Here is a 25,877-nt window from a genome sequence, read left to right on the forward strand (position 1 = left end):
GTTTCTGAAACAAGAGAGATCTAGGAACAACAGAGAAAGAAAGAGCAATAATGAAGCTGAAGAAGTTGACAGTGGCCTTTAAGCCATGTTGGGCTTCCCAGGTAGTGCTAGTGGTAAAAAAAAAAAAAAAAAAAATCTGCCTACCAATGCAGGAAACACAAGAAACAGGGGTTCCATCCCTGGGTCGGGAAGATCCCCTGGAGGAGGAAATGGCAACCCACTCCAGTATTCTTGCCTGGAGAATTCCATGGACAGAGGAGCTTGGTGGGCTACAGTCTGTGGGGTCACAAAGTGAAGTGAAATGAAAGTCACCCAGTCATGTCAGACTCTTTACGAACCAAGGGACTATCCAGTCCATAGAATTCTCTAGGCCAGAATACTGGAGTGGATAGCCTATCCCTTCTCCAGCGGATCTTCCCAACCCAGGAATCGAACTGGGGTCTTCTGCATTGCAGGTGGATTCTTTACCAGCTTTACCAGCTGAGCTACCACAGAAGCCCTGATCGTAAAGAGGGAAGCTACCAGGAGTCTCAAAGAATCGGACACAACTGAGTGACTGAGCATGCATGACATTTATTAACCATGTATTTTGTGCAAGGTCCTGTGCCAGTCATCTTTACGTTTATTTTATCCCCACATGCAGTAGGTGTTACTAATATTCCCATTTTGCAAAAGAGAAAACTAGGGTTCAAATCAACTACATTTCTCAAGTTTACATAGTATAAAAAGTAAAACCAGAATTTACAATCATTTCTACTAGATAGATTCCACTGTCTGAGTTTATAACTACTATTCTATGTTTTAAGAGAGCTGAGAATGGGAGAGAGAAAGAAAATAAAAGAGAAAATAAAGAAATAAGAGAGAAAAGGGTTTCCCAGTAATTGCAAATTTGTTCCTAAAAGAGTTGGCAATCAATAAGGAAATCTTAGGTCTATAATATATTGGATTGGTTTCAGCAGGAAGCAGCCAGTTAGAAAAACATGAACTGAAGCTGATGGGACCATTGATGAGTCTCAGCTTCTGAACCCTTTTCTGGCCCACCTGGGTTTTTCAGAACCTGGAATGAAGCACTGCAGTCTGGGACCTTGGAGATGCCAGCTCATCCAGGCAGTATCCTATACCCACCTTTTGCCAAATTTCTGCAGGAGCACATCTGGGCCCAGGTGGCTGGGCCGGAGCCTGGGCCTGTTTTTCACGGCTCATTTGCAATGTCCTGTTCTATTCCTGGGCGCTCCATCCTTCCCAGGTGACCCTGGAGCTCGGTTTTCTAACAGTCACTGTAACTTGATTGCTCCAAAAGTACTACTCAGCATCAGTCCTTGGAACTAGTATTTTCCAACCCTTGCTCCAAGAAGGATGGCTGAACATTGTACAGCCCTGACTTCCCTCCGATGTCTGCACAGAGCAGCCCTAGGCAGCACAGGAAGCCTCCTCCCACAGACAGAAGATGACTCTCAGCCAGCAGTGTGGGGAAAAGGAAGGGTTTAGACACAGACCCCCTGCACCAATTTGGGGCTGGCAGTATGGCTAGCCCTGGCCCCCACCCCCACTGCCTGCGCTGTTTGACTTGACAAAGCCCCCAGCTGGTCCCCTCCTGCCCAGAGGGAGAGATGAGTGAAACCATTGACCTTACAGTTCACAGTCAACCCTGTAGGAGTCTGACCAAGCCTTAAATCTGAACTGAGTTCAGACTTTACACAAGGGCACTGCACCCTCAGCAGAGGCCAAGGAAACAGGAGACATTCTGTCCTCATACCTGGCCCCCGCCATTCACAAGCTGTGGCTTTGCTCGGTGCCTCACGTCCCTTTTCTGAGGGTTGGGACAAGAGGACCTACCTCATGGACTGTTCTGAGACTCAGTTGAGATGCTGCCTTAGGACATAGTACTAACTAACCATTAAACGTAACTTATAGCAGACACTCAACAAGGAATGAAGGGTGTTGAAAAGTTCCCACCTGCCGTGAACAACATATACAAATACTGTGCAGCATGAGCAAGACAGTGACACGTCACATGCACCGCAACAAAGAACTTTCCTTTGCATGTGACGGATTTAGTAATATTTGTGGAGTTAACTGACCTGGAATATCCAGCAAGTACAACCGCGAAGCCACTCCTATAGCACTACCTGAAGAGGGATCTTTAATAAATGTAGGATGCAAGAAGCTGGGCTTCGTCCTCAGACTCCACCACCTGTTTATCAGCTGTGTGACCTTGGGCAGGCAACGCCTCCTCTCTGAGCTTCCAATTTCTTTGCCTGTAAAACATCAGTAATAACTGCCTCAGGACTTACCCGGCAGTCTAGCAGTTAAGACTGTATGCTCCCAATGCAGGGGGCACAGGTTCAGTTCTTGGTTGGGGAACAGAAGATGCCACATGCTGCACAACACAGCCAAAAAAACCGCCTTGTAGTCTGGTTGTCAAGATTGAATGAGATATTGCATCTAAAGCTGCTTTAGCCTGATTCCTGATTCACAGTAAACACTCGATGATAAATAATGACTTTCATTCACTCTTTTACAGATTGAGTTAAGAAGGGAAAACAAAAGGGGATCTTTCAATTGACATGCACTTGCCTAAAGATGAAAATGACTAACTGCTTAGAAACCACCATGCCACAGTTTCACTCCCCAAATTGAGAGAAAGATTGCCTCATTCATGCCCGACTGGGAATTTGAATAGTCTTGTTCTAACTGAAAAAGTCAATGGGAAGTGAAAGATATTAGTCACTGACTGATAAAGGATCTGAGCTGGATAGACTCTTAGACCAAATTGAGCAGAAGTGATATCGCCACTGAAACCCAGTGAGCCCAGGCAAGCCCAGGACGTGAAAGCGACGCGCACGTGCCTCGACCATCCAGTTGACAGCTAGGCACTCCAGCCAATCCTCCCCATGGTTCTCTAAGCTCAGGTCGTTTGAAACCATGTAGAGCTGACCCACTGTGTGATCCTGGGCAAGTCCTGTCATCTCAGTTAGTGTTAATAATGGAGCGTGTTAGAACAGAAAGTCACTCAAAGACTCACCCACTCACCACGTTGCAGAGTCTGGCATGTACCCTTTTGTCTATACACACACTGCGCAGGGCTAGAACTCATTACAGTGAAGTGCATTCACGTCACAAGGGCGAAACACAACCTGGACCAACCCACACCCTCATCTCAGTGACAGATGAGAAAACTGAGGCTTCGTGAACGTCAGCTGAACAATTAGAGGCGAGCAATGGGTGAATGGAAGCCAGAACCCAAGTTTTGTTTTTGTGTTTAATTTGGCTGCACCAGGTCTTAGTTGCAGCATGCAGGAGCTTTAGCGAACTCATAGCATGCAAACTCTCAGCTGCGGCATATGGAATCTAGTTCCCTGACCAGGGATTGAACCCAGGCCCCCTGCTTTGGGAGCTTGGAGCCTTGGCCACCAGACCAGCAAAGAAGTCCCTCAGGTCTTCTGATTGCTAGCCCAGAGCTCTTTTTCTTAGGTCAAACTACCTCCCGCACCTACTATAATAAAAGAAAAGACAAGATAGCTAATGGTTGCCAGTCACCTATACTTTGTTCTGACATATATGTTTATTATTTTTCCACAGACTCAAGGAAGGGAATTAACAGCTACTGAATACCAACTATATACTATAGATGCCTTACATACATTAAAGTCTCATCATACACCTCATCTTTTATATGTAGAATCTAAAAAGAAATGATACAAATGAACTTACACAACAGAAAGAGATTCCAGACTTATAAACAAACTTCTGGCTGACAGAGGAAGGGATAGTCAGGGAGTTTGGGATTGACATGTACACACTGCTATATTTAAAATGGAAAACCAACAAGGTCCTAGTGTGCGGCACGGGAACTCTGCTCAATGTTATGTGGCAGCCTGGATGGGAGGGGCGTTTAGATGAGAATGGATACATGTAACATGTATGGCTGAATTTCTTCCCTGTTCGCCTGAAACTATGGCAACATTATTAATCGGTTATACCACAATACAAGATAAAAAGTTCAAAAGAAAAAAGAAAAGTCTCATCATACACCCACAAGAATAAAAGATAGCATTTATTGATTAAAGATAACCAAGTGCTGTTCTAGGAGATTTTTTTTTGGCCGCACCTTGCGGCTTGTGGAATCTTAGTTCCCCATCCAGAGATTGAATGCAAGCCAGGCCCTCAGCAGTGAAAGCATGGAGTCTTATCTCCTGGACCACCAGGGAATTTCTTCTAGGAGCTTTATGTGTATTTGCACATGGAACCCAGCCAAAGAGGTGTCATGGGGGCTGAATCCAACCTCTGCGTATCCAACCCTGACATGTGACCATATCAGCTGCTTGGCAGGAGGGCGGGCCTCTTAGTGTAACTTACCTGCCCAAATATACACACAGGCACACATGGATATGTGGTGCAGAGGTCTTGACAGCATCTCCATGCAGCTGGTCCTATTACCATTCACTTGCTGAGATGTCACAGCTAGGTAGTGGGGTTGAGGCAGGATTTGAAACCAGGAACTCAGACCCATGTCTCATATGTGGGCTTCATGAAAGTCAGGTTGAGACAGGAGCTCTAATAGATCTTGAGGACAGAAATTCTGACTGCTTTACTGACGTAGCCCCAGTGTCCAAAGCTGTATCAGCATGCACAAAATCTCGTGGACTGATTGACCCCCATTTTACAGATGAGGAAGACAAGTGTCAAAGAGGCTAAATAACTTGCTTCAGGTGACACAGAGAGTCAGAGATAGGGCTGGGATTTGAATGCAAGTGGCTCTGACTCTAAAGCCCCTGTTCTTTCCACAATAGCATTCTGTCATTCATAAGCATTCTGAACTCTAATTATGTGCTCAGGAATATGGAGCTACAAAGGTTAATAAGATTTAGTGCCTACTCTCAAGAAATTGGAATCCCAATTGCCAGCAAGAATTCATATTCCCCTGAAAAAGGATAGAGATATGTGTATGTGTGGCTGGGTCACCTTGCTGTCCACCTGAAATTAACACAACATTGTAAATCAACTACACTCCAATATAAAATTTAAAAATTAAAGAATTCATATTCCCAGATCCACGTCCCCCGATTTCTTTATTCAAAGCAGATCCAAATGGTATAAGCCCACAGTACATTTTAAGGCAAGAGAGTTTCCCAAGCTCAGGATTGCAAAAGTGGCCCACTCAGTCCATCGGCCACATCTATTTCCTTCTCTGCACAATTGGCTGGGATGTCCACAGGAGACTGTTGCAGGGAGAATGGATTAAATCTGTGCAAACTTGGGACAGCCAGATTCACATCCCAGTTTCTCTATATTCCTTTGAAGTGATGGCCACCGGTGACTTTATATATATATCTCCATGCCCTCTTTTTTTTTTTCAAGATTTTTTTAAATGCAGACCATTTTTAAAGTCTTTATTGAATTTGTTACAGTACTGCTTCTGTTATTTATGTTCTGGTTTTTTAGAGTGAGGCATGTGTGAGATCTTAGCTCCCTAACCAGGGATCAAACCCAAACCCCCTGCATTGGAAGGCAAAGTTTTAACCACTGTACCTCCAGAAAGTCCCTCAGTGCTCTTTTGCTTTCTCCCCATTTACCAAAAAAAAAAATGAGATACTTAAGTCAGAACATTAGGTTAGGAAAGTTATGCTGTTCTAAAAGCAGCGATCACGTTCTGATGAGGAACATTAATTCAGGATTTGCTTCATTTGCCTTCCTGGTTTTGTGTTCTATCATATTTAAGAGGCAGAAAGTGGTTAGAAGAGAAGGGTGGTTTAACAAACTATCTCTAAATTCGTTAGTTGAATTCCACAGGGCTGTGTGAGCAATCTCTTAATAATCCTACATCAATACAAGAGAAGTTGTAACTAGTTCACTTGGTGTAATTATAGGGCAGCTCACTTTCTGCCAGGCTTTAAAGATAGACTTTCAAATGTTCCTTTTTTTTTTATTTGCCTCCCGCTGTGTGTGGGGAGCAGCTCAGGCTCCTGGGATACCAGCCAGAGCTAAATGGGGCCAACCGGAGAGAGAGGCACCAAGATTTGGTTCCTGTCTCCTTCTGCTCAGACTGCTGGGAGGATAAACCTCTTGCCAAAATGGTCTCCTGTAGAAAGCTCTGGAGCTGGAACCAGTATGGAAGTGCTCCCATCTTTTGATCAGAGAAGAGTTAGTCAAACCACTAGGATGATTGCAAGATATACAGCACAAAGCTTTAGAGTTTGCGCCAGAACCGTAGTTCCCCACCTGGGGTCCCCAGACCAGCAGTATCAGCATCACCTGGGAACTGGTTAGCAATGCAAATTATTGAACCCCACCCTAAAATGCATAAGAAATTCTGAGATCACCAGCAATCTGTGTTTCAGCAAGCCCTTCAGGTAAATCTCAGGTGCTCTAAAATTTGAGAATCTTGTTTCTAGGGACATGATATTGAAGAGCATGATCCTACTAGCTTTGTCCAGGAGATGAGAATTCTCACTTGTAAGGAGAGATTTACTCAGACAAACCATATCTAAACATTAAGATCTTTGAAGCTGAGTAGAGCAGGGCTCAAATCCAGGCTCTGCCTTTTACCAGCCACGGGGTTTAGACACAAGTGATTTAACTGCTCTAAGTGATAGGGTGCTGGTAAATGTTTAACAAACGGCTCAGTGGGAATGCAGTGTTTGCTGATTTCCATGGTGTACATACTCCCATCTCAGCTAATTTCAAGCTACCTGCATGATGGTCAACCAACTCAAAAACTTCATGAAAATTTAACAATTAGCTCTCATAAACCCATGCAAGCTGGTGCCAGATCACCACTGCTTCTAAGACTCAGTTTTCGCATCTGTCAAATGGATGAATTTAGTATTTACCTTGTAGACTTGTTGAAATGCTAAAGAAAGACAATAATGAGATACTTATATGTGCCAGGCACTTAAAATGCCATATGTCACTGAATTCTCATAACCATGAGTTGGGTACTATTTTCCCTTCTATTTTATTTATGAGGAAACAGCTGAAGTGTCCATGGTCCCACACTTAGCAAGTGGGAGAATCTGAGCTTGACTTCAGAGTCTGTAGGTGAGAGACCTGTGTATAGACTTCTTAGCACCATGCTAGGCACAGGATGTCACTCAGTAACTGGTAGCTATTATCACCATAAAAATGAACTTTTTTTTTTTTTTTTGGCTGTGCTGCACAGATGTGGGATTTATTTTAGTTCCCTGGCCAGGGATTGAACACATGCCCCCTTGCATTGGAAACACAGAGTCTTAACCACTGAACCACTGAACTTAACCAAAGAAACTTCTTGGTCACAGACGCTGCCTTCATTTCCTTCTGGGAACAAGGGCCAATGTCAGGGCATTCAGGCTGCTGTAACAAATACCACAGACCAGGTAGCTTATAAACCACAGACATTTCTTTCCCACAGTTCTGGAGGCTGGGAAGTTCACAATCAAGGCACCAGCCTGGTCTTGTTCTGGTGATAGCCCTCTTCCTGGTTCATAGTTCAGGTCTTCTCCTTTCTGTCCTCATATGGCAGAAGAGCTAGGGAGTTCTGTGGAGTCTTTTTTACAAAAACACTAATCTTGTTCATGAAGGCTCCATCCTCATGAGCTAAGCACCTTGCTAAGCCCCACATCCTAATTCTATCATCTTTGGGGGTTAGGATTTTAACATAAAAATTTTTGAGGGACACAACATTCAGACCAGAGCAACCAGATTGTCTGATGGAAAAGCCAGCTGTTTATTATTCGTGGTACTTCTTTAAGCTCCTCCCCTCCCCAATTTCATATAGTTTTCCCTCAGGCTGTTTCTGTGCTTACACCCTGATAAAATATGTATACATACACATGTGTGGGCTTCCCTGGTGGCTCAGTGGCAAAAGAATTCACCTGCCAACAGAGGAGACGCAAGTTCAATTCCTAGGTTGTGAAGATCCCCTGGAGGAGATAGCAACCCACTCCAATATTCTTGCCTTAGAAATCCCATGGACAGAGGAGCCTGGTGGTCTACATCCATGGGGTGGCAAAAGAGTCAGACACAACTTAGTGACTAAACAGCAACAAGTATGTAGTTTTCTATTGGATCATAGTACACACATTTTTTTTTTTTTGCAATTTTCTTTTCTTTTTTACCTAAAAACATATCATGGACATCTTTCTGATGGTGGTCCATACCAATCTATTGCATCCTCTCTCAAGCTGTTTAGCACTCCTCACTGGCTACATGCCAGCATTTATTTAACCACTTCATGACTGAAGGACATTTAGACTATTTCCAATTCTTCACTCTTATAAATGATTCCCCACTCCATAATCTTTTATAGATTCTCCCATATGTCTGAAGGAAAAATTCCTAGAACTAGGATTTCTGGGTCAAAAAAACAAAACAAAACAAAAACACCCAGTTTAAATCTTGATCAGTGTATCCAAATCGACTTCTCAATGTGAAATTGAGAAGGTATTCAAAAATGAAGGTGCCTTATGTAAAGGCGCACAATATTGCTCATTATCAGAGAAATGCAAATCAAAACTATAATGAGGTACCACCTCACACCAGTCAGAATGGCCATCATCAAAAATTCTGAAAGCTATAAATGCTAGAGAGAGTGTGGAGAAAAGGGAACCACTACATCGTTGGTGGGATTGTAAGTTGGTACTATGGAGAACAGTATGGAAGTTCCTCAGAAAACTAAAAATAGAGCTATCATATGATCCAGCAATCCCATTTCTGGGTTTATATCCAGACAAAATAATAATTTAAAAAGATACATGCACCCCTATGTTCATAGCAGCACTATTCACAATAGTCAAGACATGGAAACGACCTAAATGTCCATTGACAGATGAACAGAGAAGATGTGGTACATATATGCAACAGAATACTACTCAGCCGTAAAAAATAATGTAATAATGCCATTTGCCTCAACACGGATGCAACTAGAGATTATCATAGTAAGTGAAGTCAGAAAGAGAAAAACAAACACCATATAATATCACTTATATGTGCAATCTAAAATATGACACAAATGAACCTAACTATGAAACAGAAACAGACTCATGGGCATAGAGAACAGACTTGCAGTTGCCAAGGGGGAGGATTGGAAGAGGAATGAGTGGGGATATGGGGATATGCAGCATGTGCAAGCTATTGTGTGTATGATGGATAAACAACAAGGTCCTACTCTATAGCACAGAGAACTATATTCAATATCCTGTAATAAACTATAATGGAAAAAATATAAAAAAGAATGTATATGTATGTATGTTTATATACATATATGTATATATAACAGAATCATTTTGCTGTTTAGACCCCTAAAACTTTTTATTATGAAAGTTTCTTAATATAAAAACCACAAAATAATAATGCTGAACTGCTGTGTAGTCATCACTTGGCTTCCACGATTATCCAGTCTTATTTCACTTATACCCTGCTTTCCCCTTCCACTATATGAAGTTGAGATAAAATTCATGTATCATCTTCATTTATCTGTGCACATCTCAATAGGGGCCTTTAAAAGATAAGGATTCTTGTGCTCACTTTGGCAACACATATACTAAAATTGGAATAATACAGAGAAGATTAGCATGGCCCCTGCGCAAGGATGACATGCAAATTCGTGAAGTGTTCTATATTTTTTAAAAGAATGAAACTAGAACACTTTCTAACACCATACACAAAAATAAACTCAACATGGATTAAAGATCTAGATGTAAGACCAGAAACTATAAAACTCCTAGAGGAGAACATAGGCAAAACACTCTCCAACATAAATCACAGCAAGATCCTCTATGACCCACCTCCCAGAATATTGGAAATAAATACAAAAATAAACAAATGGGACCTGATTAAACTTAAAAGCTTTTGCACAACAAAGGAAACTATAAGCAAGGTGAAAAGACAGCCTTTAGAATGGGAGAAGATAATAGCAAATGAAGCAACAGACAAAGGATTAATCTCAAAAATATACAAGCAACTGCAGCTCAATTCCAGAGAAATAAATGACCCAATCAAAAAATGGGCCACATCAGCAGATGAATGGATAAGGAAGCTGTGGTACATATACACCATGGAATATTACTCAGCCGTTAAAAAGAATTCATTTGAATCAGTCCTAATGAGATGGATGAAACTGGAGCCCCTTATACAGAGTAAAGTAAGCCAGAAAGATAAAGACCATTACAGCATACTAACACATATATATGGAATTTAGAAAGATGGTAATGATAACCCTATATGCAAAACAGAAAAAGAGACACAGAAATACAGAACAGACTTTAGAACTCTGTGGGAGAATGTGAGGGTGGGATATTTCAAAAGAACACCATGTATACTATCTATGGTGAAACAGATCACCAGCCCAGGTGGGATGCATGAGACAAGTGCTCGGGCCTGGTGCACTGGGAAGACCCAGAGGAATCGGGTGGAGAGGGAGGTGGGAGGGGGGATCGGGATGGGGAATAAGTGTAAATCTATGGCTGATTCATATCAATGTATGACAAAAAAATAAATAAATAAATAAATTTAAAAAAATGGGCCAAAGAACTAAACAGACATTTCTCCAAAGAAGACATACAGATGGCTAACAAACATGAAAAGATGCTCAACATCATTCATTATCAGAGAAATGCAAATCAAAACCACAATGAGGTACCATTACACGCCAGTCAGGATGGCTGCTATCCAAAAGTCTCCAAGCAACAAATGCTGGAGAGGGTGTGGAGAAAAGGGAACCCTCTTACACTGTTGGTGGGAATGCAAACTAGTACAGCCACTATGGAGAACAGTGTGGAGATTCCTTAAAAAACTGGAAATAGAACTGCCATATGACCCAGCAGTCCCACTCCTGGGCATACACACTGAGGAAACCAGATCTGAAAGAGACACGTGCACCCCAATGTTCATCGCAGCACTGTTTATAATAGCCAGGACATGGAAGCAACCTAGATGCCCATCAGCAGATGAATGGATAAGAAAGCTATGGTACATATACACAATGGAATATTACTCAGCCATTAAAAAAGAATACATTTGAATCAGTTCTAATGAGATGGATAAAATTGGGGCCCATTATACAGAGTGAAGTGAGCCAGAAAGATAAACACCAATACAGTATACTAACGCATATATATGGAATTTTAAAAGATGGTAACGATAATCCTATATGCAAAACAGAAAAAGAGACACAGATATACAGAACAGACTTTTGGACTGTATGGGAGAAGGTGAGTGTGGGATGATCTGAGAGAATAGCATTGAAACATATATATTATCAAGTGTGAAACAGATCACCAGTCCAGGTTGGATGCATGAGACAAGTGCTCAGGGCTGGTGCACTGGGATGACCCAGAGGGATTGGATGGGGAGGGAGGTGGGAGGGGGGTTCAGGATGGGGAACACATGTAAATCCATGGCTGATTCACGTCAATGTATGGCAAAGTAATATTGTAAAGTAATTAGCCTCCAACTAATAAAAATAAATGAAAAAAATAGCTTAAAAAAATAAGAAAGGATTCTTTTTTAAAACATAGCCTCAAAAAAAAAAAAATAGCCTCAATACCATTATCACATCTAAAAATTCCTTGATATCATCAAAAATCCAATTAGTGTTCAGATTTCCCCAATTGTCTCAGAAGTTTGTTTTTAATTTACTTATTTTTAATTGAAGGATAATTGTGTTACAATAATCTGTTGGTTTCTGTCATATATCAATATGAATCAGCCATAGGTATATGTGTCCCCTCCTTCTTGAACCTCTCTCCCACCTCCCACCCCATTCCACCTCTCTAGGTTGTCATAGAGCACTGGTTTGAGCTTCTTGTGTCTCACAAGTTTTTAATGATTGTGTTGTTTGAATCCGGATCCACCAATGACCACACATTACCACTTGATTGATATACTTCTTACATGTCTTTTAATCTCTCTATTTCACACACATATACAACACTTTCTCTTATCTCTCATTAGAGGAATTCAGTCATTTGTCTTATAGTTTCCCACTTTTTGAATTTTTTTATTGCATCCTTGTTGTGTCATTTAATATGTTCTTCAGTTCTTTGTATTTCTCGCTCTCTCTTTTTTTTTTTTTTTTTTTGGCCACACCACGCAGCTTGTGGGATCCTAGTTCCCCAACCAGAATCAAGATTGTGCCCTCCGCGGTGAAGCACAGAGTCCTAACCATTGGACCACCAGGGAATTCCCCTTTCTGTATTTCTTTTAACTGTTATATCCAGAGCTGTGCTGTCCAGTATCATAGCCACTAGCCACATGTGGCTATTTACATTTGTATGAATTAAAAATCAATAAAATCTAAAATCCAGTTCCTCCTTCACAACAGCCATATGGCAGTACTCAGTAATCATGTGTGGCTGGTGGATACTGTATTGGACAGTACAGAATAGCACATTTCCATCATCACAGACAGACATTTGGACAGAATGCTTCTAGAGACATCATCATATCCTCTATGACTGTTTAATTATTTTTTCCTCATTTGTGCTCAAGATCAAAGATGCCCACCCCAAAGTTTGCATTAGTAGGCAGGCTTAGGTAACAAGAGAAGTCACTCACATGTGCCAGACCACCCCTGCCTGTTTTAAGTGGCAGCCACCTGTGTTTACAGACAATGATCTTATGTTTGCAATGAGACACGCAGCTACCTACGAGATTCCGTGATGCTAGAAGGTCAGCAGCTTCCAGCGCACTAGCAGCCCTGACCCTACCCTGCCTCCTCAGAGGGAAATTGAGGGAATCAAGGCTAAGCCGGAAGGCTCAGGCTTGCAGTTCTAGGGCATGCTGGTTCCAGAATACTCCCGACCATTCTTCCTTTCCCAGAGGGGCAGGTGCTTCTGTCTGGAATCTTCTTCCTGCCTTGTGTCTTTGTCTTGGCATGTGTGTAACGAGCACATTTCAGAGCACACCAAACAGGTTTCTCAGCTTGTTTCAGTGACACTAGGCAGAGCCCGGGGCGGGGAGGGGGGCGGCTGCTCTGGACGGCGAGCAGTCTGGCTGGCTATGCTTTCTAGCAGAAACCCCACACCAGAATCCTGAGAAAGCCTCAACCAATCTATGAGAAAATGGATTCTCTGGGGATCCTGGTAGGAAATAGTGTGGAAAGCAAAACATTCTGTGAGTGTAGGGTTAGGAGACCATCGTTCATGGGTTCATTCATTCTAAAAATACTTATTGGGCCATAGACTGTGTTTGGCACTAGGATCAATGGTGAACCCAATAAAAGTTTCTGCCCTCAGTGTGGGATGGACATGTACACACTGCTATATTTAAAATGGATAACCAACAAGGATCTACTGTACAGCAAAGGGAAGTCTGCTCAATACTATTAACTACCTAAATGGGAAAAGAATTTGAAAAAGAAAAGACACATGTCTAACTGAATCACTTTGTTGTACACCTGAAACTATCACAACATTTTTAATCAATGGTACTCCAATATAAAACAAAAACTTTAAAAAAAGTTTCTGCCCTCACCAAGTTTACAGTCTTGGAGGAGGCAGATTCATAAACAAGCCATTTGAACAACACTGTGATGGGGGTGGTGCTAGGGAGTGTCATTAAAGTACCTCAAAGAGATCCCTGCCCCTGACGTGGACTTTCATGGACACACAGTTTAAGCTGACCTAAAAGTGAAGTAGCAGTTGGGCAGGAGAAGAAGAGGGTGGAATGCTGAAGGAGCATCCTGGAAGAACATTAGAAGTAAGCGTGCATGTGGCATTGGCAGTACAGGACGATGCGGTTGGGCCGCAGTGGTCAGGGTGGGAGGAGAACGACCAGGGTGAAGAGCGGAGAGACAGGGACTGAGCAAAGCCAGCTCTGGGAGCTGAGGCCAGTCCTAGCATCCTGGGCCTCAATTTCTTCCTCACCAAATAAGCATAACTCTAACCATGCAGCGTGATGGTTAGAGCCCAATGACCTAACAGATGCAGGAGTATTTTTCCACCCATAGCCTAAAGTTGCAGTTGCAGAAAGACAACTGTACTGGTCTGTACAGTCTTTTACCCCTGGAGCCAGTGTGAATTAGAGAGCTATGTCCTGGCATCGGGCTATGTCACGGCATTGAACTCAGCTCCTCTGGGCCCATGAAAGGCAATAACACACATCTCCTGTCTTCCCAACTCCATGTTCAGCGATGCCAGGTTGGTAGCCCAGGTAGGGTATTTACACCATGGAAATTGGCAAACACTACAAATCAGAGCCATCTTTTCCCCTTTGTTGGAAAGCTTGTTAACCAGCACACCACCAAGATGAGGAGGAAAGGGATGGGAACATGAGGAACCCTGGGGCAGCAATTATCAAGGAATGTCCATCCACAACCAGAAAGATCCTTCACAGAGTGGGTCTCTCGTTTTTTTCTGCAATCTGAAGCAGGCCCACCCAAATCCAGCCCTCACAGAAGAGAACAGCAGGGCCACCCTTTCATGCCAGCCTGCTCTCAGACATGGATGAGGAGTGTCAGTGACGCCCAGGTCACAGGGCTGAGACCGGAGCCTCTCAGATCAACAGGTGCTGGGAGCCGCTGTCTTTGGCTCATATGGCCGGTGAGAAATTGGACTTCAATGTTCTGAATAGGCAGAAAAAGATACCTCCTTGCTCCCTTCTGCTCCCTTTCCTGGGGCTGCCAGCTGGCATTTTTTTGTCACTCATCATGGCTTCCTGCAGTGAAGATTAGACCCTTGATGAAGAGGACATGTGGGCAAGAAAAAGTCTTTAGCAGTAGGAGGCTCCAAGGCAGGTATACATTGGCAAAATGGGGACGCAGACATAGCTCAAAGCACATTTCAAGTAATGGGGCCTTTTTTTAAGGATGACCTAGAGAAATACTGTTTTTATCTGTGGCTAGCATGCCTGGATACTCTTCAATCCTGGAAAAATAGCTAGTTGGGCCTGCTAGAATTTTATGTCAGGAGCAGAGACGGCAAAATATCAAGGTTGGAGTTGAATTTAAGTGGCAGTGGTGTGGCTTAATATTCATTCTTTCATTCATCCAACAGATGCTTTCATTCAACAAATACAAATATTGAGTTACTAGGTGCCTCTAGAATGTAAGTCCCGTAAATGCAGAGACAGCATCTGTCTAACTAGTGTAGGTTTTCAGTCCATTTGTGTTGAATAATAAGTCGATGGCGTTGCTTTGACAGGTGTGACTGCTTTGTACACACCATGGTGCTTCGGTCATGTCTGACTCTTTGTGACTCTGTGGACAGTAGCCCGCCAGGCTCTTTTATTCATGAAATTCTCTAGGCAAGAATACTGGAGTGGGTTGTCATGCCTTTCTCCAGGGGATCTTCCCAACCCAGGGATCGAACCTGCACCTCTTTACATCTACTGCATTGCCAGGAGGGTTCTTTACCTCTACTGACATCTGGGAAGCCCATGGGAAGTTTAAAGATGGACAAATTGTAGACCGTGCTGAGGCAGAGCTCAAATCTGGTGGACAGCAGACAAGTAAACCGGCAGTTACGACACAGGGGGATGAGTGTTGTGCCGGGGGAAGTGTAGTGTGCAGTGGCCCACAGAAAAGAAGACTCAACTCAGCCTTGTGGGATGAGACAGCAAAGGCTTCCCAGAGACCGAGATGCAGAAGACATAGACTCCATGCCAAAGACATTGGCATCTATTTGACAAGACCTTATGGAAAAAAACAACCATCCATGTATTCTGCAACATCTCATATTCCTAGGAAGACTACAGACTTTATCTTATTGGGAATATGATTGCAAATAACTGCTGGAATACTTCTATGGCTTAGCCCTCAGAAGCAGTTTCTATTTCTCAGGGACGTTCAGAGGATTTCCCTAAGTTCAAGCTTCCCACTCCAATGATCCAGGGCCCAGTGTGACAGGCGACTTGTGGGTCTTCAATATTTCTCTGATGTCCAGTCACTCACTCCTAACATCAGGTCCAGCTCTGTAGGCAAGCAGGGTACTCTCCTCTAAGGTCACATCTGTTCCATTTGATAAAAAGGAGAGGGATGCTGTGAAGTTTGATTTCAAAGAGGCAGACACGACTGCAGAGGTGCAGAAGGTCCTGGTGGTGACAGTCTTGTCTCAGGGACAGCTGAACTGAGAGCGGAGATTTCTAACTTCCCAGGGCTGTCTATTTTCAGCAAAGGTCATGCAGACTTTTTCTTTGGGTATCACCAGATTAAGATGCCAATACGTCTGAGTGGGCACACATACGCAAAAACACCCGGGGCTGAAAGGAGGGAGATTAAGAAGTAAAGCATTTGAAACCCAGATGTAACTTTGGGACAGCAGAAGACAAGCCCAGCCACTTCAGCCCCGCTTGCCAAAGTCACTTTCCCTGAGGGTCTGGGGCGCTCACATCCCTTCATTCCTTTTCACATCCTATCCTGTGTGGCACCTTTACTCACCAGCCATTCTCTGGAGGAACACATACACGAGAGCAGAGAGAGTGGTGGAATAAAGTGCCTCTACCCATGACTCTTCAATGGCTAGCAACATTTTGCCAATTTGGTTTTGTCTCATCCATTGCCCTTATTTCTGGTATATTCTGGTATATTCTAAAGTAGTTCCTCTAACAGGGAACTCTGCTCAATGTCATGTGGCAGCCCAAATGGGAGGGAGTGTGGGGGAGAATGGATGTGTATATATGTATGGCTGAGTCCCTTTGCTGTCCACCTGAAACTATCACAACATTGTTAATCGGCCACACTCCAATACAAAATTAAAAGTTTAATAAAAAAGGGAAAAAACAGAGATCCTCTTGGAGCTTTAATCATCCACTTAATCTCCCATTATCATGAGCATTGGAAGGAAAGGTAAAATTCACCTTCTTCGCTTTGCAGTTAAGGAAACAGAGGCCCAGAGAGGTGCAGTGCTTCAAGGACCAAATCTATAAGTTGGGTGTCACATCTTGGGGCCACCTCCAGTGCCCAGACCAGACAGCTCCGTGATCAGAAACACTGTGCTGTTTAACTGCGTCATTGCTCCTTCCACTCCAGAAACCTCCACGCGGAGGCAAAAGATAGAAAGAACCTGGGGGAGAAAGCCAGTGTACATGTGAGCAAAGCTTCCCCCCCAGGGGAGTCGTGGCAGTGATGGTGGGAGGGCCATTTGCCTCATCTTTCCTCCCTCTGTGTGGTGGCTTGGGCTCAGCTTCTCAAACCATATGGAAAGACACTCATAAACCAAGCGCCACACCTACAGGAAAAGCTCTCTCGGGGAATGGGAAAAATGAATGAGGGCAGAATGGTCCCCCAGAATGGGTGAGATGGCTCCTCCCTTTGTCTTTCAGGCTCCCACACACCTCCAGCCCTTCCTCCAGGGTCCCCTGTGCCCTACCTGGAGGAAGACAAGGCCACCAACAGCTTCAGGACCAGAGACCACGCTCATCTCAAAAGCAACCCCAAGCTGTGTATCAAAAACCAGCTGATGTCAGGAGCCAGGGATATGGCTATGAATGTGTTGGGGATTACTTCCTGTGCTGGGGGGATGAAATCACCCCCAAAGCAATCTCAGAGAAATGTTTGGAAGGAAGAATGAAAGCATGCTAATAGTGACCCTGAAAAAAGGCTGCTGGTTGTGGGTGGTTCTGTCTCTGACCACTGCTGTGAACTCCTGCTTTCTTCCCCCTTTTTCTGCTTTGCTGTGCTGTGCTTAGTCGCTCAGTCATGTCTGATTCTTTGCAACCCCATGGACTGTAGCCTGCCAGGCTCCTCTGTCCACGGGGATTCTCCAGGCAAAAATACTGGAGTGGGTTGCCATGACCTCCTCCTGGGGATTTTCCCAACCCAGGAATCAAACCAGGGTCTCCTGCATTGCAGGCAGATTCTTTACCAGCTGAGCTACCAGGGAAGCCCTTTCCTGCTTTCAGTTCAGTTCACTCAGTCGTGTCTGACTCTTTGCGACCCCATGGACTGCAGCACACCAGGCTTCCCTGTCCATCACCAACTCCTGGAGTTTGCTCAGACTCATGTCCATCAAGTCGGTGATGCCATCCAACTATCTCATCCTCTGTTATCCCCTTCTCCTTCCACCTTCAATCTTTCCCAGCATCAGGGTCTTTTCACATGAGTCAGTTCTTTGCATCAGGTGGCCAAAGTACTGGAGTTTCAGCTTCAGCATCAGTCCTTCAATGAATATTCAGGACTGATCTCCTTTAGGATGGACTGGTTGGATCTCCTTGCAGTCCAAGGGACTCTCAAGAGTCTTCTCCAACACCACAACTCAAAAGCATCAATTCTTTGGCATTCAGCTTTCCTTATATTCCAACTCTCACATCCATACATGACTACTGTAAAAACCATAGCTTTGACTAGACGGACCTTTGTCAGCAAAGTAATATCTCTGCTTTCTAATAAGCTGTCTAGGTTGGTCATAGCTTTTCTTCCAAGGAGCAATCATGGGTGCAGTCACCATCTGCAGTGATTTTGAGTGCGGCAGTGTATACAGGAGACCTTTTGAAGGAAGTTGCTATTATCTTCATTACTTCCACCAAAGTTTGATCTCAAGTCAAATAGGGAGGGAACAGAGCCCTGCCCATCAACAGAAAATTGGATTAAAGATTTACTGAGCATGGCCCTGCCCATCAGAACAAGACCCAGTTTCCCCCACAGTCAGTCTCTCCCATCAGGAAGCTTCCATAAGCCTCTTTTCCTTTTCAGGCGTGGACAGAATGAAAACCACAATCACAAAAAACTAATCAAACTAACCCAGGGATGAAACACAGGTCTCTCACATTGCAAGTGGATTCTTTACCAGCTGAGCCACAAGGGAAGCCCAAGAATATTCAAGTGGGTAACCTATCCCTTCTCCAGGGGATCTTCCCAAACCAGGAATCGAACCAGGGTCTCCTGCATTGCAGGTGGATTCTTTACCAACTGAGCTATCAGGGAAGCCCCCATATGGACCACAGCCTTGTCTAACTCAATGAAACTATGAGCCATATCATGTAGGGCCACCCAAGACAGATGGGTCATCGTGGAGAGTTCTGACAAAACATGGTCCCCTGGAGAAGGCAATGGCAAACCACTTCAGTATTCTTGCCTTGAGAACCCCATGAACAGTACGAAGAGGCAAAAAGATATGACACTGAAAGATGAACTCCCCAGGTTGGTAGGTGCCCAACATGCTACTGGAGATCAGTGGAGAAATAACTCCAGAAAGAACGAAGAGATGGAGCCAAAGCGAAAACAATACCCAGTCGTGGATGTGACTGGTGATGAAAGTAAAGTCTGATGCTATAAAGAGCAATGTTGCATAGGAACCTGGAATGTTAGATCCATGAATCAAGGTAAATCAGAAGTGGTCAAAGAGGAGATGGCAAGAGTGAACATCAACATTTTAGGTATCAGTGAACTTAAATGGACTGGAATGGGTGAATTTAATTTAATTCCTGCTTTAGGATCCCTGATAACTCAGGAAGGAGGCAGGAGGGACCAGGGGAAAGAAGGCTGGCATGTTCCGGGTGCCTGATTGATATTTGATTAGGGGGGAAGAAAGAAATGCCATGCCCACTGACTCACAGTGGCTGGAGATACAGAAGGCAGACGTGGGTCTGCGCCCTCCCAGCTCTCTGCCCAGAAGCAGGAGAGGCCTGAGACAGAAGACTTCAGGGAAAGAGGAGAGAGATACATGACAGAAGTCACAGGACAGAAGAGACATTTTTTAAATTGGAGGATAATTGCTTTACAATGGAGATGTTTAGCTATAGAGCCAATAATAAGAACCTTCCTTGCACTGGTTCACCTTCTATTCCTCAGTGTCTCTCACCTCCCTATTCTCCTCTATAACACTCCAACTTCTAGTTATGTACATAATTGTTTACTTATAAGTTTGATCTTTGTGTCCCCCTACAACTAGACAACACCTGGCATAGTTGGCACTCAAAAATACATAAGGGACTTCCCTGGTGGCCCAGTGGCTAAGACTCTGTGTTCCCGATACAAGTAACCCAGGTCTGATCCCTGGTCAGGAAATTGGATCCCACATGCTGCAACTAAGAGTTTGCATATCACAGCTGAGAGTTCACAAGCCACAACTGAAAGATTCCCTGTGCCACAACTAAGAGTTGGTATAGCCAAATAAATATTTTAAAAAGATACTTCTTGAAAAAAAGAGTAAGACGTAGGACTGGAAAAGTCAGTCCAGAAGGTATAACAGCAAGCTCATTACTCCCCTCTCCTCCTTTGGGCAAAAAATCTCCAAGCATTCTAATTTAAATACTTCTTATTTGCTAAGAATTTTACTCTTTGTTTAATTTATCTCATTAGGTCTCTCAGCAAACCCATGAGAAAGTGTGTTCAGGGTCCCCAAGAATCCCCAGGATTCAGTAATTCCCTAGAAGGGCTCACAGAACTGAGCAAATATGTTATACATAGCCCGCCAGGCTCCTCTGTCCATGGGATTTTCCAGCCAAGAATACTAGGGTGTGTGGCCATTCCCTTCTCCAGGGGATCTTCCCAATCCAGGGATTGAACCTAGGTCTTCCACATTGCAGGCAGATTCTTTTCCATCTAAGCCATTAGAGAACCCCCTTATATGCAATTACAGTTTATTACAGTGAAAGGTTACAGACTAAAGTCAGAAATGAAAAAAAAGAAAAGCACATAGGATAGAATCCGGGAGAGACCTGGCACAGACAGCACTTATTTCTCCCTGTAACAGTGCATGACAACACACATGAAGTACTGCCAACCAAGGAAGCTTGCCCATGACTCGATGTCCAGGGTTCTTATTGGGGGGTCAGTCAGGTAGGTGTCACTGGCTTCCCATGCAGTTGGCCTTAGTCTCTAGCCCCTCCAGAGGTCAAGATTTTACTGTATAACCCAACCTCTCCCCCAACATAAATCACATTGTTCACCTAGACTATCTGCTATGTCCCAAGGCTCCAAGCAAACAGTTCCTCTTGTCAGGCAGGATTTTCCAGGAACTTAGAGGTTATGTCAGGTGAATGGGCCAAATCTTCCACTGGAATCTGCAGAGTTTGGCTAACACAGATTTACCGAGTTTACTACACAAAGAAGTATTAGTATTAGCCCCAATTTATGAATGATCCATACTAAGAATCAAGAAGGCTAAGTGATCTGGCCACAGTTACCAAAGCCAGAATGCAAACCAATGTCTTCCTTGCCTTTAACATATGTGTTCTATTGCACCCTAGTACCACTCCCTGAACAAGTGAAATTCTCTGTGATAAAAAGAAATTCTCATAGTATGTCTCATAAGCCTGGCCTCAGATAGGAATGTCCAGATTCAGACCTTCTGGTGATCTCAAGCCCCCAGCAACAGATGGTCTGGGATTTATCAAGGCCAGCCAGATATGATGTTGTTGAGTGAGTGCTGGGAGGGTGGGGGTCTCCCTCCTCACCAGAGATACATGAACACAAGGGCCAGCAAACACTTTCTTAAATATACTCCCTTGCCTCCAATATCTGCTCCCAAAGGATTGTCACCACGAGGGAAGGAGGCAGGATGGCTCAGCTGGCCAAGAAAGCAACTAGGAAGTGAGGACCAGGCCAGTCAGCTTGACCCTTTGCCTCATGAGCAGAGTGAAGTCACCGGGGAAGTTACGTTTACTTTACCCAGCATTCCCCGGGCCTGTCCTGCCAATCTGCAAAGTGGTTCAGATGGCAACACGAAGTCACACTAGCGGAGTGGAGCTTCTGAGAAGCCTGCCAGCAAGCAAGCCTGAATGACTTTGTTCAACTCAGTGATTCCTGAGCCTATTTGAGTATGGAACCCTTTCTGAGTATGTGTAGCACTAAATTGTTAAAATTCAGCGCAATTTGGAAAATAGGACCCCAACTCTCCTTTTTTTTTCTTTTATTTTCTAGCTCATGCCAACAGATCTTTCAAATAATTATTATCAGTCATAATTAGTAATCTAATATGCATTCTTTCCCTCCAAGAATGGCAATTCCTGGATGTTTCTGGATTAATTCACAAATTCATTCATTCACCAAGCATTTATTAAACACCTGTTTGTGTCCAGGCCTCAGAGATAGAATTTCAGAGGTGCTTCAGACATGAACCCTAATTTATCCGGTAGGGAATTCATAGCCTGGTGACTGACAACTTGAGCCAAAGGCCAGGATGTTTTTCTCTTGGCTCCATCCTCCCATGATGGGCCATCTTGTGACCAGCACAGGGAGGTAAGCTGTTAGGTCAGCACGTTGGTTTTGGCCCCACCCAATGCCAGGAGTAGAGAACCAGGCCAGCCTCTTTCTAAACAAGTGGGGAGTGCCACTCATGCATGGTAAACAGCTCATTACCCAGGAGAAGGCTAAATGCTCACTGCCGCAAAGCTTTTTCCCTTGTCTGCACTCACTGTGATGGTTCCACTCAATTTGGGCTCCTTTTCTCTTACCCTGTTACCAATCCACCTGCCTCCTTCTTTATTTTCCAATTGGAAATAAGCTCAGAGCTCGTTGGCAGATAGACCTGCTGCTGTTTTTGAATTCTGCCATTTGGTTATTTCCCTGTTTTGCAGTTTTACTGTCTATAGGGTTGTAATATGTATTAATCAAGACATTTCCAGTTTCAGGGGTCAGAAAACAATTCCAGGCAATTTCAATAATAAACAATACATTGAGAATATTATCTCATTTAACTGTGTATCCTTGAGTCGTAGCTGGATGTAGGCATTCAAATTTTATTGCCAAGGTTCTATCCATCAATACCTATTATAGTTACCTGTTTATCTCATGATATCACTAGTTCTTCTGCCTTCTGCACCTTCATTCAAGAAGGTGTGTCTGGTGTCTGGGAAGTATCATCACTGGTAGTCCAAGGCTCACCACCTCCAGGCTCATGATCCAAAAGAAACACTCTCTTCTTGGGTGTCTATATATCACACATCAAAGAAGATTCTAACTGACCCTATTTGGAGCACATGCCTGCCCTGTACCAGCATTATACCAGGAGGATTTGGGCACTCTGTTACTGAGCCAAAGTTGGGTCCACTCACCCACACGGTAAAACCAATCTACTGACATCAGTTGTGGTGAGGAAAGTGCAGCATTAATTGCAGAACACCAAGCAGGGAGAATGGGTGGCTAATGCTCAAAAGACCCAACTCCCCATAGGATTTCGGGGAAGGGATTTTAAAGGCAAGATGAAGGAGAGGGTTGCAGGATGCCTGATCAGCTCATGGATATTTTTCTGATTGGTTGGTGGAGAGGTAACTGGGTGGTATTTGGTGAGTTAACATCATCAACCTTTTGGTTTTGACTAGTCTGAGTTCTATGTGTATGTGGTCATCACTTTTTTCACCCGATGGGGATTTTAGTATCTATAAAACAACTCAAGGACATGGCTCAGAATATTATCTATCATGCTTGATGAGAAACGAAAGGTCCTTGACTTTGTGTTATGGCTAAACTGTTTATTGTGTCTTACTTGGCTGTTCTTGTTTCTGCATTTTCTCATCTTAAATTTGTTTTCTGAAACTCAGGGAAGCCTTAGGAGGCTAAAACTTTTTTCATATAAACAAAAAGCAGAGGACATGGCACTGAATAGGGGTTAGTCCTGTCCCCAGAAAGGCCCCCACAGGGCCTTACTCAGTTTATTAGTGGCCAGCCTGGGCCACGTACCCATGTGTATGTGGTATGACCAGAGTGAATGACATGCCTCTGAGAAGATGGAGACCAAACCGCTGGATCCTCAGAGAAGGGGCGCCTGCCATTTTACTAGTAACACACATAAATACTGCAACATAATTTTACCACAAATGTCTCTGCATGCCCCTGTTTCCTTATTTCAGTGTCCTATGCTTTATCTTCCCTCAAAGAATGGCCCTCCAGGCTTTCAGACCCTACTGAGGTGACAGATCAATAGACTGGCACATTGACTTATTAAGCCTTTTGAATCTCAGAAAAGGAAAGCTTGTTAGCCACACACTCAGCCTTCCATTGGATTATCTGGCTTTTTGAAAAGCACCAGGAAAAACATTTGGTTATGACCTGACTCTGAAACCTCCACACTCACTTTATCCTCATCGCCCCTCCCACCTGCCCCTGTCAATACAGAAAATAGCGTGGTAAAAGCTGTTTCCAGCCATACACCAGGTGATGGCTGATGTGGAACTTGGAGTCATTTTCCCTTGAGAGAACCTTTGAGGACCAGATAGAATCTGGTCCAGCTGAGTCTCTCCAGCTGCTTAACTTTTACATGAGGGCTCTGGAGTTCAATAATTCATGCTAATGTGACCAGCAGCAAGCAAATCACATTCAAACTCTGCTCAGATTTTGATTATAAAACAACACCCCAAATGAATTTTATGATGGATAACATACTAGGTGATTTCAGGAGGATGAAACAAAAGTCAGGGCTTTGAGGTCAAATGAATGGAAGTCAGTCTCAGGGCCACTGGTCATTGGCTGTGTGACTTTGCCTAAACATTGAACATCTCAGAACTTCTGTTTCGTCATTGATAAAATTAAGATAAAACTATTTCACAGGTTTTGAGATCATATGAATGAGACACTACATGGAAAATGCAATTATTGTTGTTGCTTAGTCGCTAAGTCATGTCTGACTCTATTGCAACCCCATGTATGGTAAGTATCCTGCCAGGCTCCTCTGTCCATGGGATTTTCTAGGCAAGAATGCTAGAGTGGGTTGCCATTTCCTTCTCCAGGGGATCTTCCCGACCCAGGGATCAAACCCACATCTCTTATGTCTCCTACACTGCAGGTGGACTCTTTACCACTGATCCACCTGGGAAGCCCACAGTAGGGCAATAAGACAAATTTCTATGGCTTGCCAGAACCACAATAAATGTTCATTTCCTTCCCCTCTTCAGATTCTCTCTCTTTCTTCTTCCCCATCCCTACCCCCACCTCCACCACCTTTACAACACAGAAGCCAATGTTTCCTGTAAGTATGAATGTAGAACTGAGAATAAAAGGGGAGAATGAAGAGAAAAGGTGATGAAAAATATTTTCATGTTAAAAGTAGAATTTACAATCTGCTTCCACAATCCTTTATCCCTACTGAGGGGAGATGGAGATAAGATGAAGATGGTCAGACAATTAGTACTATCTCAGGGTTTCAAAGTTTATGTCTCTTCAAAGAGATTTAAGCAGTTTGTGCAGTTTTAGTTTAATATACTTGCTCAGTGGTCATTAAAATATATAAGCCACTTGTATGGGAATGTCTTCCAGAAAAGAAAGGAAAAAAGCAACTTGGCCATTTACAACACCTACATTGAATCTCCATTGCTCCTATTTTAGTTAGAATAAAATGTAACTCAGACCAGAGGCATCAAACTTGGATGGGTGGGAAAGTGTCATAAAAATGCAGCTAAACAGTTCATGAACTTAGGCAAATTTTTAACCTCTTTGATCCCCAGTTTTCTAATCACAGGTGGTAAGAATTAAATAAAAGATATTGTGGAGTGCTTAGCACAGTATCTGGTACATAGGAAGAAACAATAAATATTAGTTATTGATATCATCCTTATTATGCAAAGTCAAAGGGCTTAAATTCTTTTTTTTCCTAATTTTTCATTCCTCCTTCCTTTGCTTTCCTTTCCTTTTACGAATCAAAAATGACAGTGTATTAGGCAAGATGGAAGTTCATTTAGCTTTCAGATAAAAATTGGGAAGTAAAGTAATCCAGGACTTGCCTAGCAGCTCTACAATGCAGACTACTTCCCCCGCTTTTTAGGTGAGACTTTCATCCTCATTGTTCAAGATGGCAGCTAGAGCTCCAGCAATCATGTCCACATTCCCCATAACAAAATGGAGGAAAGGAAAAGAAAGTCAGTCCCTCTCAGTAAGGACATTTCCTAAAATGTTCTTATATCCTTTTGGCCAGATGTAGCTGCCAGTTGAGTTCAGTTCAGTCGCTCAGTCATGTCCAACTCTTTGCGACCCCATGGACTACAGCGTGCCAGGTTTCCATGTCCGTCACCATCTCCCGGAGCTT

At 43.5% G+C, this 25,877-nt stretch overlaps 1 protein-coding gene and 1 non-coding gene across 4 annotated transcripts in view; both read left to right on the forward strand.

The window, feature by feature from the left end:
• SH3RF2 (SH3 domain containing ring finger 2) overlaps positions 1-25,877 on the forward strand; it is a 143,743-nt gene that overhangs the window by 33,580 nt on the left and 84,286 nt on the right. The window lies entirely within an intron of this gene.
• LOC122701081 lies at positions 9,500-9,606 on the forward strand. The gene has a single exon (XR_006342931.1). It is a non-coding gene; the product is annotated as a U6 spliceosomal RNA (small nuclear RNA).

Source organism: Cervus elaphus, chromosome 9 (assembly GCF_910594005.1).
Source record: "Cervus elaphus chromosome 9, mCerEla1.1, whole genome shotgun sequence".
NCBI classification, from domain to species: Eukaryota; Metazoa; Chordata; class Mammalia; order Artiodactyla; family Cervidae; genus Cervus; species Cervus elaphus.